The following is a 19,692-nucleotide window of genomic DNA, read 5'->3' on the forward strand; positions in this document are numbered from 1 at the left end:
ATCAAACGCACATACCATTTCACGTTTACATTTACATGCGAGGTGTCTGACAATCCATGTTACACACTTCTGGAGGTTGCAGAGGGAACCTAGTAGATCAAGTTTTACGTAGGAACCCACGTCTGGAAACGACATTCAGCGAAGCTATAGAGCGTCAAAGTTATAGGCGCCGGCGCCCGTACGTAGCACTCTATATGTATATATATAGACACTGATTCCGTGATCACGTCACAGAATTTCTAGGACGACGGAGAAGGATAAATGTATCAATTTGAGGTAAGTACCGGAAGCAAACGAGTCGAAAGTTATACACGAAAAACGTTCTGCTACCTCTGACAGTACTGGTACTGTTGTTGCTAAGATTGTAGGATACGAAACTTTCAGAGGTGGTGGTATGGACCAAACTAATAACAAATGTCTAGTAAACATGTGTTCTAAAATACATAACTGAAGAGCTATTAGCGCATGATCAGTAGAGGAGATGCGTTTCACACTAGCGAAGGTGAACAAGTGCTCACAGCCCCTCGGGTATGCATTTTAGAGGCCTTGTTTACTGGACATTTTTTCTTGTCTTGGTCCATACTGTCACCTCTGGAAGTTGCCTACCCTACGTTCTTAGCAGCAACACCAGTACCAATACTTCATTTCTATTGTCAGAGGCATTAGAATGATTTCGCTTGTACCTTTCGACTTGTTCGCTTCCGAATCAGGGACTCTTAGTTCAAATTGGTACATTTATTCGTCTCTCACATCCTTGAAAGTTTGTAACATCGTCACAGTATGTACGCATACGTTTCCGGCGCGGGCTCCTATAATTTTGACGCTCTGTAGCGTCCTTGGATGACGTTTCCGGACATGGATTCCTATGTAAGCTTTGGTCTACTAAGTCTCCTCTACAGCCTCTATAAGTGTGTAACATGAACTCTGAAACACCCCGTTTTCAGCCCGTGAGCCGTTCAAATGAATGTGGAGGAGAGTTCTTGACACCAATAATTCAATGAAGCCCTTCACGGCCAGTGTTTCTTTCATTTAAACTCCTGTGTTCAATACATAAAACTTATCACTTATGTCTCTATTTCGAGATCTTACATCAATATGGGCATTATTTATTTATTTATTTGGCGTATGGCGCTACACACATGGTTTACACTTATCGCATTATGAAATTATATGATAAAATACACTATAAGATGCATGAGTGGAGGATATATATTCAGATAAATATAATACATAAACACAATAAACAGTAACATCACAGCAGATATTTTGGGTTACATATGTCTTCAAATTCTGACGTCCAAATTGGCGATCCATTCGAGGCAGGGCGGTGTGGCATTGAAGAAGTCAGCCCGACTACCTTGGTAGGCTCTTAACTCACAGTCCTGGGCGATGTGCTGTATTGTTTGATTAGGTGCCCCACAGTCACAGCTAGGGCTGGGAAGCTTTCCCCACTTGTGCAGATTGTGTGCACATAGCCCGTGCCCTGTTCGGATTCTGTTTTAGGCTTTTCCATAGCTGTCGTGGAAGTTCAAAGCCCTCAGGTTTCTCTGGTGGACAGATAATTTCACTGTTGTCAGGGGAGGCACTATCACTCCAGCTCTCGTGCCATTTAGTATCCATGCTGACAGTTGGCAGCTGACATTTGTTGGGCCAGTCTAAAGGGGGATTTCTGGAGTGAAGTCATATTCTTTCCAAAGTTGGAACATCTATATGGATAGGAAGTAGGGGGTTATTCATTATTTTTGTGTATTCCTTCATCAGAACTTCGTGTCTTCGCAGGGAGGGTGGAGCATGTAACTCTTCTGACTCTAAATGTAACTGGGTTTTCTCTTTTGATGCTAGTCAGTTGTCAGGATGAGCATTACTGCAAAGGGCATTTGATTCTAAACCATTAGGGTGAAAATACTAAAAAAATTAAATTTTCTCTCTTAACAACATGCAGGCAGGGTGGGTTCTTCCTTGGCTTGGGTATCAGGTAGAATGAAACAGTATTTTTACATAAGATAACTTTTATTGAAGATTTGTACAACTGTTTCCTTACTGGATGTTCTAGCTCGGAGAGCGGCAGCTGTGTCGTTTGCGAAGCCTTCTGCTGCGGCGGCGGCGGCGGCGGCGTCTGATTACGTCTGGCGGTGTGTATCTCGTGTCGCCATCTCGCCCAGTTGACTGGAGACGCACCTCGTGCTGTGGCCCGTTTAATTATTGAGAATGAAGTCGTGCATCGGATGGTGATACCTTGGATGTGGCCGCGTGTGTTGTGCGTCGGCCAGCGGAGCGGCGCGGCGGGGGAAGGCCAGTGTCCTGGACTGGAACAACGGACTCCAGCTTGCCAGTCTTCGGCTCTCAGATCTTCATCCCAGCTCACAGGTGACTGCTGATGTGAGGCCGTCTCGTTCCCGTCCTCACGAGTCACCTGGGTATGTAAAAATCAGTCTTCAAATACCTTCTAACTTCTGTCTTCTGGCGCCGAGGTTGCTGCCTGCTATTCCATTACAGCGGCGGACTTGGTGCGTCTGTGTACGATGTAGTCTCTTCTTGCATGACGGTCTTCAGCACCGAAACTGACTGAAAACTATTGCTACTCTCGTCAGGCCCACTGCATATCGCGTATTTATTCACTTCAGTTCACTGGAGGTGAACGACTTCACGGTCATTGCCTCTTCTGTCACGTTGAAAAGCTTCTCGAAGAATCTTCTTAACGTCGGTCATTGGCTCTTGGAATGTAGGCGAGGGCCTTTGATCACATGTGACAATTGAGGAACACGTGAGCCGGTCGGGCGATGCCCTGACGGCTGAATCGACAGCGCCTGCTTATGTGGGGAGGGCGATGGCTTCTCCTGAATGTGCTGACTTGCAAGCGCCGGCCGTTGCCACTGCTGCTCTGTCCGCTTTTTGCCAGTGTGTAACTCTTCTAAACGAAACTAAGTTTTCATTTATTTTCTAATTTCTACTTCACATTGATTTCACTAATTTATTTACCTATCTTAAGCACCACTCAACAAGCTATATGACAAAGTGTTGGAAGCCAATATAGTGGGGTAGCCTTTATGCATCCAGTTATGATTCTCATAGCAGCGTTGAGCTGGGTGTCCACCTTGTTTACATGCTTGCTGGTTAATCACGCTGGTGCACGGTACTCGGCTGCAGAGTACACACTAAGGCGAGTGCACAAGTTCATAGTGTGTCTGCTGCTGCTCCCCAGTTCGTGCTGCAGAGCCTCTGAATGAGGCTGTTCCGTGAGCTTATTTTATTGGATACATTTTCCAGGTGTCTTTTGAAGGATAATGTCCTATCTAGATTGACCCCTAGGTACTTTGGATGTGGCTGGTATCGCAGTTGACAGTTATTCATATGGACCTTCAGCTAATATCCCGCCATTCTGTTGTTCAAATGAAAACAGCTGACTTCATTCTTGGTGGGATTTGGTGTTAGCCTCCATTTGGTGAAATACTCAAACATTTTGTTTAGGTCAGTTGTGAGGATGTTTTCAGTGTCTTCAAACTGCTTGCTTTGGATAGTTAGGGCCGTATCATCAGCATAGCTGAACTTCCTTGAGATGGTTTCAGGCAGGTCAGAGATGTGAAGATTAAAGAGCATTGGTGCTAAAACTGATCCTTGAGGCAATCCATCGTTCATTTTCCTCTGTTTGCTTATGTCATCACCCTGTATCACCTGGAAGTATCTATCCGAATGCATGTTAAACCTCCTGGCAGATTAAAACTGTGTGCCGTACCGAGACTGGAAGTCGGGACCTTTGCCTTTTGTGGGCAAGTGCTCTACCGACTGAGCTACCCAAGCACGACTCACGCCCCGTCCTCACAGGAGACGAGGTACTGGCAGAAGTAAAGCTGTGAGTACCGGGTGTGAGTCGTGCTTGGGTAGCTCAGTCGGTAGAGCACTTGCCCACGAAAGGCAAAGGTCCCGAGTTCGAGTCTCGGTCCAGCACACATTTTAATCTGTCAGGAGGTTTCATATCAGCGCACACTCCGCTGTAGAGTGAAAATTTCATTCCCGAATGCATGTTGTTGAGAAGTCTCAGTGTCATACGGCAGGGGATTACTTTTATCGGTTTGTGTAGAAGTCCTTCCTTCCATACAGTGTCATAGGCAGCTGTTAGGGCATAAGCAGACCTTACACGTTATGCAAGACATCGACGTTACTCTGTGCGCTCACAAACTAATACACTTACACAGACATTAGGCTTTGTTACAATGGCAGCACCCGGAAGACGTGAGGTATGTAAATGATTGCAATTGCTATAGTTTATGACAGGAAAGACGGCCATCAGTGTGCGTTTGAGTTGTTCGTGTTTAGTGCTGTTACCAGACCTCCTAGGGTACATGAAGGGCGAGATCGAGTCAGCTGACGAGTGATCACTGTGAAGAGACTCGTAGGTGTCGCATACTCGTCCGTGACTGCTTTATCAGCACTTGACGCAGTTTGAAAGCAGGTCTCCATTTGGCCGCCTGGTCGAGTCGTGCAATATCCAGACGTTTGGGGCATTCGGATATGACAGTGGTCCAGTGTTGGACTGCATGGGAAAGTGAGAGATGACGTAGGATTCCAATCGAGCACGTTTGACCACCACACGGGAAAACCGCCGTACTTTGCACCAAGCACATTGGAATCCACTCACATCTGTGCTTCCCATCCAAGAACAACTAATGAATTTCCTGGAACATTCTCTGTCATTCTGCACCGTTGGTCGAAGACTGGTAGTTGCCGGATTAGTGAATTGCCGTCCAGTGTGTTGGCTGCCGTTAACACCTCATCGCCAACGGCTGGGTTTGCAGTGAGGGATGCACGGACTGCTGACGAATGGCATCGCGTTATGTTCAACGAAGAATCGCGGTTCTCCGCCACCCAGGGTTACTATCGTCGGTGAGTATGCTGGAAATATGGGGAGAGGGCCCGTCCTTTCAAAGTTTTGGACAAGCACAGCGGTGTTACTCCTGCCGTCAAGATGGGGATGGAGCCATCGGGTATGACTTCATATCTTTGCTGATAGTGATTGAGGGATCTACGATGGCTCAACGCTACATCACGGACATCGTACGTTCTTACACTACTGGCCATTAAAATTGCTACACCAAGAAGAAATGCAGATGATAAACTGGTATTCATTGGACAAATATATTGTACTAGGACTGACTTGTTTTCACGCAATTTGGGTGCATAGATCCTGAGAAATCAGTACCCAGAACAACCACCTCTGGCAGTAATAGCGGCCTTGATACGCCTGGGCATTGAGTCAAACAGAGCTTGGATGGGGTGTACAGGTACAGCTCCCCATGCCGCTTCAACACGATACCACAGTTCATCAAGAGTAGTGACTGACGTATTGTGACGAGCAAGTTACTCGGCCACCATTGACCAGACGTTTCCAGTTGGTGAGAGATCTGGAGAATGTGCTGGCCAGGGCAGCAGTCTAACATTTTCTGTATCCAGAAAGGCCCGTACAGGACCTGCAACATGCGGTCGTGCATTATCCTGCTGAAATGTAGGGTATCGCAGGGATCGAATAAAGGGTACAGCCTCGGGTCGTAACACATTGAAAGGTCTCTGCTGGATTCCTTTCATGTTAATTTCTTAAATCTGTTGTCATTTACAGCATAAATTCCTCTTCTAAATTTACTGTGGCGTTTCTGACTATCTGGGAGGAGACTGAGTAGTGGAACGTGTTACTTTTACACATAAACAAGAACGATCTGTCACACCACTACACTTTAAAACACAGATTATATGTAATTCATGACACACAGTCTCATACGGAACCTACATCCGCTTTCTTTTATATACTGTATATGATAAGATACTGTCATCCCTCTTCCCTTCTGTGTGAGAGGATGAATGAGCAAATGTATTTCTAGTTGCATGCTTGCGGGTAGCAGACAAGCCTGTCTGCTAGAGAACAGTAGGACCAACGTCAGAACAGGTAGCTACGCTTTCCAAAAGCAGAGAGGTTTCTATCCTTAGTATGGTTCTGTCCGTCTCTTGTCAAGTTGGTATAGGAAGCTGCCCCTCTGGCCACTTCCGTTGGTATTTGTGAGCCACCCTCAGGAAGGGACCACGGCAGTCTGTCCGCGGCGAGCGTCTGAAGTGGTAAGATCTCCGGCTAAGCGCGTGTCTGCTAAGTCCGTAGGACAATGGATTTCTTAAGTTCAGCCTAACTGAAAATTTAATCACCTTTATTTCAGGTTTAGCTCTAAAATATCTAATGTTATCTTAAATTGCAACGCAGTGTATTTCGAGTATGAAGTTCAGAATATCTTCCAGTAGTTACTTTGTCACTACTTTGTGAGTAAAGTGGAACCACGTGTTGATCAGTAACTCTAACTAAGATCATCAATCTTAAATGCGAATGTGCGTGAGATTATAACGTCTCGCCTTGACAATATTTTTCAATATAGCAACTTTTCTTTATGTTCAATCCACGTGTGGTGTACTTTGTGAGACCAGTACCACGTGCTTCTACAATTGTTTGACCCATCAGGTTAATAGTAAGACGTTAGTAACCAGTTCGAGGTTTTTCTTTTGTAAATTGCTTTTTGATCTAATTTATTTTAATCATCAAAATTATTGTGGAGTTACACTCTTTGTGTAAACCAAGTTGACCACGTCAAGCATGTGGTGTAATCATCAAAGTAGCCCTCAGATATTCTTTTGGGGAAGATTTCACAGAGAGTTAGTATGTATTTAGTATACCAGTGTGTGGTAATTACATGACGGACAGGATTGCGCTAAGAACGTAACTTCTTTGGATGAAAACTGAATCGGTTGGTTGTGGTTAATTTCCTCTTGCATATGTTTCAACGTTCTTCGTGTGTTATTTTATGAATGCAGTGTTGTATGTAGTCTCCCAATCTTGGCTCCCTATTTGATGTGTTCCGTAAGATTACAAACTCACATTTACACAATCCTAAATAAGGCACCAGCTTAGTTATGACTCAAGTTTAATATGCTGAAATTTCAATGATCAATGTTAAAATAAATTTCCAAATATAAACTGATTTATTTCTTTTCATTTAAATTCTCTTTTATATATATATCACCGGTTGTCGTATGACTATTAAAAGATTATAATTAATGTTAGTCTGGTTGGGAATTGGTAAGCTGGACTGGATACCAGGTGAAACAGTTGCTCAGTAATGCAAGGTTAACTTCCCCAGACAGCTCACAGCTTTTAAACCGCTTTTATTGTCTACCAGCACCGCTTGCAAAATAAAATTAAAGCAACAACGTTACAACATCTGAAATGTAACGTCCACTGTTCAAAGTGCCGTCAATGCGAACAAGAGATGACCGAGACGTGTAACCAATGGCACCCCATACCATCACACCGGGTGATACGCCAGTACGGCGATGACGAATACACGCTTCCAGTGTGCGTTCACCGCGATGTCGCAAAACACGGATGTGACCATCGTGATGCTGTAAACAGAACCTGGATTCATCCGAAAAAATGAGGTTTTGCCATTCGTGCACCCAGATTCGTCGTCGAGTACACCATCGCAGGCGCTCCTGTCTGTGATGCAGCTTCAAGGGCAACCGCAGCCACGGTTTCCGAGCTGATAGTCCATGCTGCTGCAAACGTGGTCGAACTGTTCGTGCAGATGGTTGTTGTCCTGCAAACGTCCCCATCTGTTGACACAGGGATCGAGACGTGGCTGCACGATCCGTTACAGCCATGCAGATAAGATGCCTGTCATCTCGACTGCTAGTGATACGAGACCGTTGGGATCCAGCACGGCGTTCCGTATTACCTTCCTCAACCCACCGATTCCATATTCTGCTAACAGTCTTTGAATCCCGACCAACGCGAGCAGCAATGTCACGATACGAAAAACCGCAATCGCGATAGGCTACAATCCTACCTTTATCAAAGTGGGAAACGTGATGGTACGCATTTCTCCTCCATATACGAGGCATCACAACAACGTTTCACCATTCAACGCCGGTCAACTGCTGTTTGTGTATGAGAAATCGGTTGTAAACTTTCCTCATGTCAGCACGTTGTATGTGTCGCCACCGGCGCCAACCTTGTGTGAATGCTCTGAAAAGCTAATCATTTGCATATCACAACATCTTCTTCCTGTCGGTTAAATTTCGCGTCTGTAGCACGTCATCTTCGTTGTGTAGCAATTTTAATGGCCAGTACTGTATGTGTTACATCTCGTGTGGCAGTATTGTGGTGGTACTCTTAAACAGGCCAATGATCGTCCATACATACCACGTGCCTCTATGAACTGTATGCGTGATGTTGAGCTATTGCCGTGACCAACAGGATCTTCGGGACTGTCCCCAATAGAACATGTGTGGCACCAGCTTTGACTTCATCTCCACGTCAGCGCCAGTATCCAGGATATTAAGTGCCAGTGAAGGGCCAGCTTGTTTCAGGAGCTAATACAATGCCTCTATGAAACCTTTCGCAACTGAAACAATAGATACATCCCAGCCAATTAGGATGGAACCTGCTGTTGACAATGGGTTCTTAATGCCAAGCTCTTTGTAAAACTGAGTCCGTATTTAATCACTGAAATAACATCATGAACCCTTTCAATCCATGAAGTTCATTTCGATTCCTCCTTCTCTTCGGATTGCTTCACTTTTTTCGTGACGCATTGCAGTAAGACGCCAACAGCCTCGCTGCAGTGCTAACACGCACGTGGATTGGTTCCGTCTGGGTCTGCCGAGTGTTGTTGGCTAGCAGGGTCCAGTCAACCCTTGTCAGGCAATGGTCACGAAAACTGACAATGGCCAACAGGCGCGACGGCGATGTGCTGACCACATGCCCCTCCATATCCACATCCAGTGATGCCTGAGGTTTGAGGATGACACGGCGGCCGGTCGGTACCGTTGGGCCTTCAAGGCCTGTTCAGACGGTATTTGTTTGTTTTAATGGGGTAAAGTCTGATAAATTTTACCACTGTCATCATTTTCCTGGTGATTTTGAAATCTAATATAAATTAGGTAAATGTAATACCAGACATATAGGCCAAAACTTTCGAAAATAAATTTTTTATACACTCATGCTCATAAGTGAAGGATAATGCTTATACATGGTGAAACAACGCTCTGGTGGGTGGTTTGTGGGTATAAAACACCTCGGGATATGATCATGCGGTGCATTTGACCTGCAGTTGTCACACGGTGGTGCTGGCAGCAGTCCACATACGCAGAGGTGTGTTGGTGCATGTCAGAGTATGGTGCAGCGAGTAAGTGTGCAGACGTTTTTAGACGTGCTAATGGTGACTGTGTGTTGAATATGGCTCAAAGAACACATATTGATAACGTTATGAGGGGTAGAATACTAGGGCGACTGGAGGCTGGTCGAACACAGCAGGGCGTAGCACGGGCCCTCCGTGTGCCACAAAGTGTTATCTCAAGATTATGGCAATGATTTCAGCAGACAGGAAATGTGTCCAGACGCTACAGTATGGGATGTGCACAGTGTACAACATCACAAGAAGACTGAAATCTCACCATCATTGCCCGTAGACAGCCAAGGAGTACTGCAGGTAGCCTTACTCGGGACCTTACTGCAACCACTGACACAGTTGTCTCCAGACACACAGTCTACAGGCGACTGAACAGACGTGGTTTATTCACCCGGAGACCTGCAAGGTACATTCCACTGACCACTGGTGACAGGAGAGCCTGTAAACATGGTGTCAAGAACACAGCACATGGCCATTGGAACAGTGGTTCCAGGTTATGTTCACGGATGAGTCCACGTATAGTCTGAACAGTGATTCTCGCCGGGTTTTCATCTGGCGTGCACCAGCAACCAGATACCAACCCCTTAATGTGCTTGAAAGGGACCTGTAGGAGGTCATGGTTTGATGGTGTGGGGTGGGATTATGATTGGTGCACGTACACCCCTGCATGTCTTCGACAGAGGAACTGCAACAGGTCAGGTGTATGGGGACGTCATTTTGCACCAGTATGTCCGCCTTTTCAGGGGTGCAGTGGGTCCCACCTTCCTCCTGATGGATGATAACGCACGGCCTCACCGAGTTGCCATTGTGGAGGAGTACCTTGAAACAGAAGATATCTGGCGAATGGAGTAACCTGCCTGTTCTCCAGACCTAAACCCCATCCAGTACGTCTGGGATGCTTTCAGTCGACGTATCGCTGCACGTCTTCAAACCCCTAGGACACTTTAGGAGCTCCGACAGGCACTGGTGCAAGAATGGGAGGCTATACCCCAGCAGCTGCTCGACCACATGATCCAGAGTAGGCCAACCCGTTTTGTGGTCTGTGTACGCTAGCATGGTTGTCATATCCCATATTGATGTCGGGGTGCATGCGCGGGAAACAGTGGCGTTTTGTAGCACATGTGTTTCGGGACGGTTTTCTCAACTTATCACCATTACCGCGGACTTACAGATCTGCGTCGTGTGTGTTCCCTATGTGCCTATGCTATTAGCGCCAGTTTTGTGTAGTGCCACGTTGTGTGGCACCACCTTCTGCAATTATCCTTAATTTATGAGCACAAGTGTAGTTTAAAAGATATAACACAGTAGGTGGAGAGGCGCAGATCTTATACATTGCACAACTGCTATTATAAAGTGTACCACTAAAGATTTACTCAACTGTTGCAAGGAATATAGAGATTTGGTGAGTATGACCACTATTTATAAGAATTCTTGAGACATTAGGAAGCAAATTTGAACCATTAATAAATATACATTATCTAAAATGTTGCGCTGCTGGTGGACTTCCACACTGAACGTTAGCTACTCATTCAAGTTTGCAACTACCACAATAAAATAGGTTCTCTCTCGCATTTAGTTTGGCACACCTGCTGTGGAACCATACACAACGTTTGATGAACTTAATCATTTCTTCGTCCTGGTCAACTCTGCAGAATTCGCAGAACCAAATTGATGACGTAATGCCACGTTCCATTTTGCCAGTTGCAATTTTGTTAGGCCTATATTTGTTTTTATCAGATTTTTTTGTCAAGGAGGCGCCTTTTGTAAGGACTACCGTTGATCTCAACAGCAGGTGATGGTGCTCTGCTTCTTTTTCTTTTTATTAGTGTTAAAATAGTTCTGATAACTTATCGGGCTACCTACACACTCCTAATAGAGGTTTCCTCTATGAGAGTTGAAGATTTCGGGACTGCATAGTTTCCATTAGTTTGTCTTGATTTTCCTGGGCGTTCTTGATTTGTCTGGCCACTCATTTCTTCTTCCTCATTTCTAAGTCCTGCTCATGGATTGTATTTAGTCTCCAAGAAGTCCGAATGCTGAAAAATGTGCGGATTCCCGAGAGGTCAGATTCCAGTTTTGGAGAAGCCACTGACAGCACTTTGCACCGTTGTAGCCCTGCCATATGACACTCCTAACATCGGAGGCACGGTTGTCTGACCAATATCGCTGTCAGGATTAGTGCGGAACCAGTTGCCAGATACTCGGTTGCAGATATCTGCAAGAGGCTTAAAATATGCGAGATCTAGTAGTTGTAGCCTGTGAGCGGTGTCTGTAGATAGCCGAGGCGTCATTACATCATCACCTCTAGCTAGAGTTACAGCTTGAAGACTTCTTTCGAAGTGTTGCATGTCCGTGCAATATTAGTAACACCTTTCCGTTAGAATCAGATTTTACAGTTTCGATGAAGTGCTCCATCAACTGGACACACAAATCACTAATCATCCAACCACTGTCTGAAAATATGGGAAATCGGTTCCAGGTAGAGTTCCAGGTTCTATATCACAAAAAAATCGGTTTCTCTTAAATATTAACATTGCAGGCATATACACGCCCGAAACAATGAAACAACAAACACACTTGCTCTTTGCTCCGCTTTCTGTACTAGCTATAGCCATCGCTTGGAGCTTCCCTCTTCGTGGAATGATCTTTTGAGATTTCTACACTGTGAATGGGCTAGCCTTGTCCGTATTGCATATCCACATAGCGTGGAAACCATGTGTTGTTCACTAAATCAGAAAGAAAATTTCATGACAGCTTGTTTTTTGAAGCCATATGCTGTAGCTGTAGAAGTAGCACCTGGTTGGCGCAGAGACAGTACATGACGCCAAGACATGAAGCTGTTTACTTGCCACCCCATATTTAAATCTGTGTTTCATCCCATTTTCATGTGCCAAATCACAGTTCAGCCTTCGCAAGTCAGTTCGATAACATCCAAACACGTGGGTTTCAAATAGCACAATGAGACCCTAAAGTTCGTCTTCAAGCTCCACAAATGGACCTGTATCATTCTCATATTCTTCAAACCATCTCGTGTTTTCACCTTTTTGTTCTCACCCTCCTCCTCAAAGTGGATTGCCGGCCGGAGTGGCCGTGCGGTTCTAGGCGCTACAGTCTGGGACCGTGCGACCGCTACAGTCGCAGGTTCGAATCCTGCCTCGGGCATGGATGTGTGTGCTGTCCTTAGGTTAGTTAGGTTTCAGTAGATCTAAGTTCTAGGGGACTGATGACTTCAGAAGTGAAGTCGCATAGTGCTCAGAGCCATTTGGACCATTTTTTAAAGAAGTGTAATCTTGCAAGAAAAGTGACAATTTGATAAAATTGCTATTATAATGATAATAATATTTATCAATGATAATTATCACTGTTATTGCGTAATTTGGGCTCCCGTAACTGCAGGAACACGTTTTTATTCGGCTAAAAATGATAAACATCTTTCTCCACTCTCTTTTAGCGTTCCGTACGCCAGTCAGTGAAAACAAAGCCGTTATAGGATCTGTTTGTTGCCTTTCTGCTGTCTCACTGTCCGACAGTTAAGACTTCTTTTTCTCAGGAACGGGTAGAAGTATCAAGTTGAAATGTATGTCACACACAACGGTCTACTTTCCCTTGGCGATTTAAAGAATTTAGGCCTCCGAGTGAATTCACTCAAAAGATACGCTATTTATGTCACATATTTCGATACTCGCACACTCACTCACCAAAACGCTTAGGGTACTTCCCGCTGACCAAGAATCATAAAATTTTGCTCAAAGCAAGGTTTCACGGTATAAGTAATCGAACAAGTCCAAAAACTCTAAGTTGTAATTACATCACATAAATTTTCTTCTTATCCGTCTGTGTTTCTGTCTGTCTGTATGTTATGATTACGTGTTTAGTAGAACGATGAATCACATGTAGTTAGACAATATTTGAAGACTGTAGATTTAACAGAACCTGTTTCGATTCGTGGTTAAATAAAATGAAATAATAAGATGTCTGAAATTCGGTCTTCGAAACATGAACATTTAGATTTTTACAGTTGGTAATACGTATAGCAGCACAATTATCAGACAAATCAGCTGTAAACCATATACAGCGAACATTATCTTAAAATGTACCCGTACATGGTTGCGCGATGTATAAAACGACGCCATACTTTTTTAAACTTATTTGGGTGCTTTTAAATGTTTCTACACTATATTAATAGTGAGTCTAGTTATCTACTGTACAAACTATAAATAGACTTCACGTACTGTAAGAGTACATATGCTTAGCTTCACAAAGAAATTTGTTTTTTCAGAGCACAAAATAAACTTTTAACTACTGCATGCCCCGTACAACTACGAGATAAAGCCTAATACATATTCCGTCCGACAAGCGGCATCACAACGCAGGTAATTTGCCAGATATGTTTGTCGTACAATTTAAAAGTCTGACGAACTCGAAAAACATCAGAGATACGATAATCTCAGACCGTACGGAATTTAACAGAATAGCACAGAGAACACAGACAAATTAGTGGCGAATCTTGTTTTCAGAATTTAGGCCTGCAGATCGCACTGTACGACATTGGCAGAAGTCATGGACTGGGACATAGGACACCGGGATCTACAAAACATAGAGCAATTGTAGTGCAGTTCGTCTCGTACAGGAAAAGATCTGAAATCTTCAGAACGAAGGAGAAACTCGCGAAGTCAGGTCTGATGATGCGAGATTAAGCATTTTGAACAATGTGGTTTCGAGAGTTGGGCTATAAAACAACAGCAGGGTAACGGTGAAGGTAGAAAATGGGAAACAGGTCAATTTGCAATGTAAATGAACTCGAAGCCTGTACTTTAGGAACTGAGGACATGCCAACTCTTGGTGCTGCTGTAGTGTGTGTTTATATTGTTATCATAGCTTAACTCATGTGTTAACTGTTTTGTTTTATTTCGTTACTAATTCCCGTTTGTCATTGTATCTTATATACTACGTCAACTACTGTACCGAGTTTCGCCTTACTTCCATTTTTTAGTAATTTACTGTCATGCTTTTGCTGCTACTCATCATTAGCACCATTACTAACACACTCTGTTTTTATTCCGTTAACCTTACTTTCAGTACACTTGCGCACAGACAATTCTAGCTCTGTTTAGCACGTTTCTTTTCAGAATGAGATTTTCACTCTGCAGCGGAGTGTGCGCTGATATGAAACTTCCTGGCAGATTAAAACTGTGTGACGGACTGAGACTCGAACTTGGGACATTTGCCTTTCGCAGGTAAGTGCTGTACCATCTGAGCTACGTTCGCAGGAGACCTTTTGTGGAGTCTGGAACGCAGGAGACGAGGTAGTGGCAGATGTAAAGCTGTGAGAACGTGGCGTGAGTCTTGCTTGGGTAGCTCAGATGGTAGAGCACTTGCCTGTGAAAGGCAAAGGTCCCGAGTTCGAGTTTCGGTCGGGCACACGGTTTTAGTCTGCCAGGAAGTTTCAAGTTTCTTTTCCTGTCACCAGTCGGCTATTTAACGACTACTGCAAAGCCTGCTGGCCTTGGCCTCGAAACCTCCTCTCCCCCCTTCCCCCCCTCTACTGGTTTCACTTCCGCGAACCCACAGTCCCATCAGCGCACTTCGCTTTCTTTGTTCCCTCGACCGCGCCGACTCAAAGTTACTAATGTCCGGCAGTGATATCCTCGTAAGCTGTGAAGCAGAACGTACTAAGCTCCACATTGTACACGCAAATGGCCACTCTCTGACAGCTAATCTCGGCGAGTTCTGTCCTATACTTCAAGACACACACAACCACGTAATACTTATGCTGAGACCTGGCTCAAACCAAGTACTCCAGCAAGTTTGGTAAATCTGGTTGGCCACAGCTTTCTAACACATGACACTTGTAATACACGAGGAGTTGGGTTAGGGGTGTACATAAGGTCTGACTAACCACCTACTGTGCCTCACACATCCAACAATAATGAAGATAAACAAGTCAACTATATGTCCATACAAGCTGGTGCTAAAAGGTTAAAAAAGCTTTTCTTGGATTATTTGGTAAGTTTACACTGTTCATCTTTTCCAGTATTTCGTACATACACTACTGGCCATTACAATTGCTACTCCAAGAAGAAATGCAGATGATAAACGGGTATTCATTGCACAAATATATTATACTAGGACTGACATGTGATTACGTTTTCACGCAGTTTGGGTGCATAGATCCTGAGAAATCAGTACCCAGAACAACCACCTTTGGCCTTAATAACGGCCTTGATACGCCTGGGCATTGAGTCAAACAGAGCTTGGATGGCGTGTACAGGTACAGCTGCCCATGCAGTTTCAACACGATACCACAGTTCATCAAGAGTAGTGACTGGCATATTGTGACGAGCCAGTTGCTCGGTCACCATTTTTGGCTAAAAGTTTTTAGTTGGTGAGAGATCTGGAGAATGTGCTGGCCAGCGCAACAGTCGAACATTTTCTGTATCCAGAAAGGCCGTAGAGGACCTGCAACATGTGGTCGTGCATTATCCTGCTGAAACGTAGTGTTTCGCAGGGATCGAATGAAGGGTAGAGCTACGGATCGGAACACGTCTGAAATGTAACGTCCACTGTTCAAAGTGCCGTCAATGCGAACAAGAGATGACCGAGACGTGTAACCAATGGCACCCCATACCATCACACTGGGTGATACGCCAGTACAGCGATGACGAATACACGCTTGCAGTGTGCGTTCACCGCGATGTCGCCAAACACGGATGCGACCATCGTGATGCTGTAAACAGAACCTGGATTCATCCGAAAAAATGAGGTTTTGCCATTCGTGCACCCAGGTTTGTCGTCGAGTACACCATCGCAGGCGCTCCTGCCTGTGATGCAGCTTCAAGGGCAACCGCAGCCACGGTTTCCGAGCTGATAGTCCATGCTGCTGCAAACGTGGTCGAACTGTTCGTGCAGATGGTTGTTGTCCTGCAAACGTCCCCATCTGTTGACACAGGGATCGAGACGTGGCTGCACGATCCGTTACAGCCATGCGGATAAGATGCCTGTCATTTCGACTGCTAGTGATACGAGGCCGTTGGGATCCAGCACGGCGTTCCGTATTACCGTCCTGAACCCTGCGATTCCATATTCTGCTGACAGTCATTGGATCACGACCAACGCGACTAGCAGTGTCGCGATACGATAAACCGCAATCGCGATAGGCTACAATCCGACCTTTATCAAAGTCGGAAACGTGATGGTACGCATTTCTCCTCCATATACGAGGCATCACAACAACGTTTCACGAGGCAACGCCGGTCAACTTCTGTTTGTGTATGAGAAATCGGTTGGTAACTTTCCTCATGTCAGCACGTTGTAGGTGTCGCCATCGGCGCCAACCCTGTGTGAATGCTCTGAAAAGCTAATCATTTGCATATCACAGCATCTTCTTCCTGTCGGCTAAATTTCGCGTCTGTAGCCCGTCATCTTCGTGGTGTAGCAATTTTAATGGCCAGTAGTGAATGTTTGAGGTCTCGGTATGTAGTCAGTTGTAGTTTTTTCTGGGAAATTCTAGCGAGTGCATCATGAAAATTATGTCATCGACAGAGGTACGAATTACTCTGTTTGCAAATTTCGTTGCAAATACATCTAGGAGAATGTGACTACTGTTGGTATGATGTGTAGGAGGAAGCTGAAGTAGTGACATGTATAAAGAAGGAAGCATCCATTTGAATTTCACACTGGAAGGACTATTATACATGGTGTTTCCGTAAGAACGTGCAAAAATCTTATAGGACATAGAGGATGCTCCACTGAGCAATTTGATGTGGGAAATCTGGAGTCGGAGAAGCCAGCTTAAGGAGATAATAGGAACAAAATCACATTATCGTGTACTTTTTTATTTACATTTGTTACAATTAACTGCATATATTATCATTGACACAATGAATGTACCACTGGTACAGCACAAAATGTGCTGAAACTGACGGACACCAACCTCAGTGCAAGCATGACATCAGTGAACAAGATTTTGACATACCCTGACAAATATTCCTGGTGTGTTTGGAATCACCCGGCGTGAAGGTATGGGGTGCCATTGGTTACACGTCTCGGTCACGTCTTGTTCGCACTGATGGCACTTTGAACAGTGGACGTTATATTTCAGATGTGTTATGACCCGTGGCTCTACCCTTCACTCGATCCCTGCGAAACCCTACATTTCAGCAGGATAATGCACGACCGCATGTTGCCGGTCCTGTACCTTTCTGCATACAGGAAATGTTCGACTGCTGCCCTGGCCAGCACATTCTCCCGATCTCTCACCAACTGAAAACGTCTGGTCAATGGTGGCCGAGCAACTGGCTCGTCACAATACGCCAGTCACTACTCCTGGTGAACTGTGGTATCGTGTTGAAACTGCATGGGCAGCTGTACCTGTACACGCCATCCAAGCTCTGTTTGACTCAATGCCCAATAGTATCAAGGCCGTTATTACGGCCAGAGGTGGTTGTTCTGGGTACTGATTTCTCAGGATCTATGCACCCAAATTGCGTGAAAATGTAATCACATGTCAGTTTTAGTGTAGTATATTTGTCCAATGAATACTCGTTTATCATCTGCATTTCTTCTTCGTGTAGCAATTTTAATGGCCAGTAGTGTACTTGAAGTAATTTTCAGAAAATTTGAAAATAACGCCACAGGAAATTCTGTCCCTAGCACCAGTTTAGATCGCTTTCAGTCAGTTGCTGTCCAGTCTCTGCGGTCACTGACGAGCAGAACACGTGCCGTTTTCTGTGCCTCTGTGAGCACTGCCCTCTTGCGAGGTAACGGACCCAGTGTTCATTGCATGCTGTTCCGTTCACAGTGCTCGCTCGTGGACTGGTTATGACGGACCTGCATTCACCGACAGCAGCATTTCATATTGCAATTCAAGCCCGTTGTCACTGGCACGCTTCCTCGGGTGTCTGTCGGTTAGGATCTTTCTGCCACCGTTGTTCCTACCTCGTGTTACACGGCTGTCAATAGTACACCATTTCTTGGAGACACATAGGACAGTCGCCGTAAATGCGTAAACAAGTCGGGCAATTTATTCATTGTGTGGTCACGTGCACGTCCGAACACGGTAGCTTTTTCCTTTTAGTGTGTCACGTTCCGACTTCGAGCTATTTTGTGCCCCAGTTTGCAGGCAGCCGATTGTGACACATACACACCACTTGTGCCCCAGTTTGCAGGCAGCCGATTGTGACACATACACACCACTTTACTGCCGTGGCTTATGCCAGCGGTGGAAAGTCGCGTAACCTCTCGGTAACAGTTCTACACCGTCCACTGTGCAAGAGTCTGTCGAAAACGAGACGGTGCATCCTGCTCGCTAAGGAGGCAGTGCTTAGGTGCGTGTTGGAGCCATTGTTGTACAGTGGATGTTTACATAGGAGGGCACGGTGTCCCTTGGTATTTCTGCAGTTTTCTTTCGCCGGCAAGAGATACGGAGATGTCTTGTTCGATAATAAACGTCTGTTTCATCGTGTGCAGCGCATTGCAGACCACCTCCCCCTCAAAGAAGAGAAATCGCCAGCGCATTTAACGCGAATAGTGTAAGACTGATTCGAGGATCATTCCGTGAACGTTGCTTGCGTGGCTTCTAGGGACGTCCGACCCTGGTCTTAATCCTACTCGTCGCGCCACTGCGTAAGGTTTGCCCGCTTCGGTCTCAGTTCTGGCCAATCAAAGAGAGTTGTGGGTGGTGGATGTGTGGTGATGGATCAAGATGGCTGCTATACGCCTTCTTTGTCTCTTGGAATCTGTGTGTCGATAGGTCACTACCGCCATCGTTAGGTACAGGAGTGTTACGTGCAACTAGGTAGGTGCCAAAAATTATGTTTCTTATTTGTTTCTCTCTTTAAGCGTAGTCAAATTGTTCTCACCATAAACATTTTTTGGAAAGTAGTGTCGAATCGGTGGAAAATATTAAGTAACCTTCCTGAAAAGGATATTTGGTTTTGAGAACTCTATTCAACGATTCCACTTTTAGACCATTTTCAATACGAAATTCTTCCAGTTTCTCGCAGATTAATGTATGAGGTTCAACGTTAATTGTATAAGCTTTATATATAATTTATCTACATATTAAATACTATGTATCCTTTTCCAAAAACTTTCTCCTCGTGCAATGTCTCATTAAGATTTCTCATCATAAACATTTTTTGGATAGGAGTGTCGAATCGGTGGAAAATACTAAGTAACCTTTCTGGAAAGGATATTTGGTTTTGAGAACTCTATTCAACGATTCTTCTTTTGGATCATATTTCAATACGAAATTCTTCCCGTTTCTCGCAGATTAATGTATGAGGTTCAAAGTTAATCGTATAAGCTTTATATGTAATTTATCTACATATGAAATACTGAATATCCTTTTCCAAAAACTTTCTCCTCGTCTAATGTGTCCTTGAGATATCTTATTCAATGACTGAGAAATACTGACTGTTGGGTTGCCCTGCACTGACTTGTGAACCGTGTGGTGAAACAAAACTTTTATCTC

The sequence above is a fragment of the Schistocerca piceifrons genome, chromosome 3, assembly GCF_021461385.2.
Source record: "Schistocerca piceifrons isolate TAMUIC-IGC-003096 chromosome 3, iqSchPice1.1, whole genome shotgun sequence".
Lineage (NCBI taxonomy): Eukaryota > Metazoa > Arthropoda > Insecta > Orthoptera > Acrididae > Schistocerca > Schistocerca piceifrons.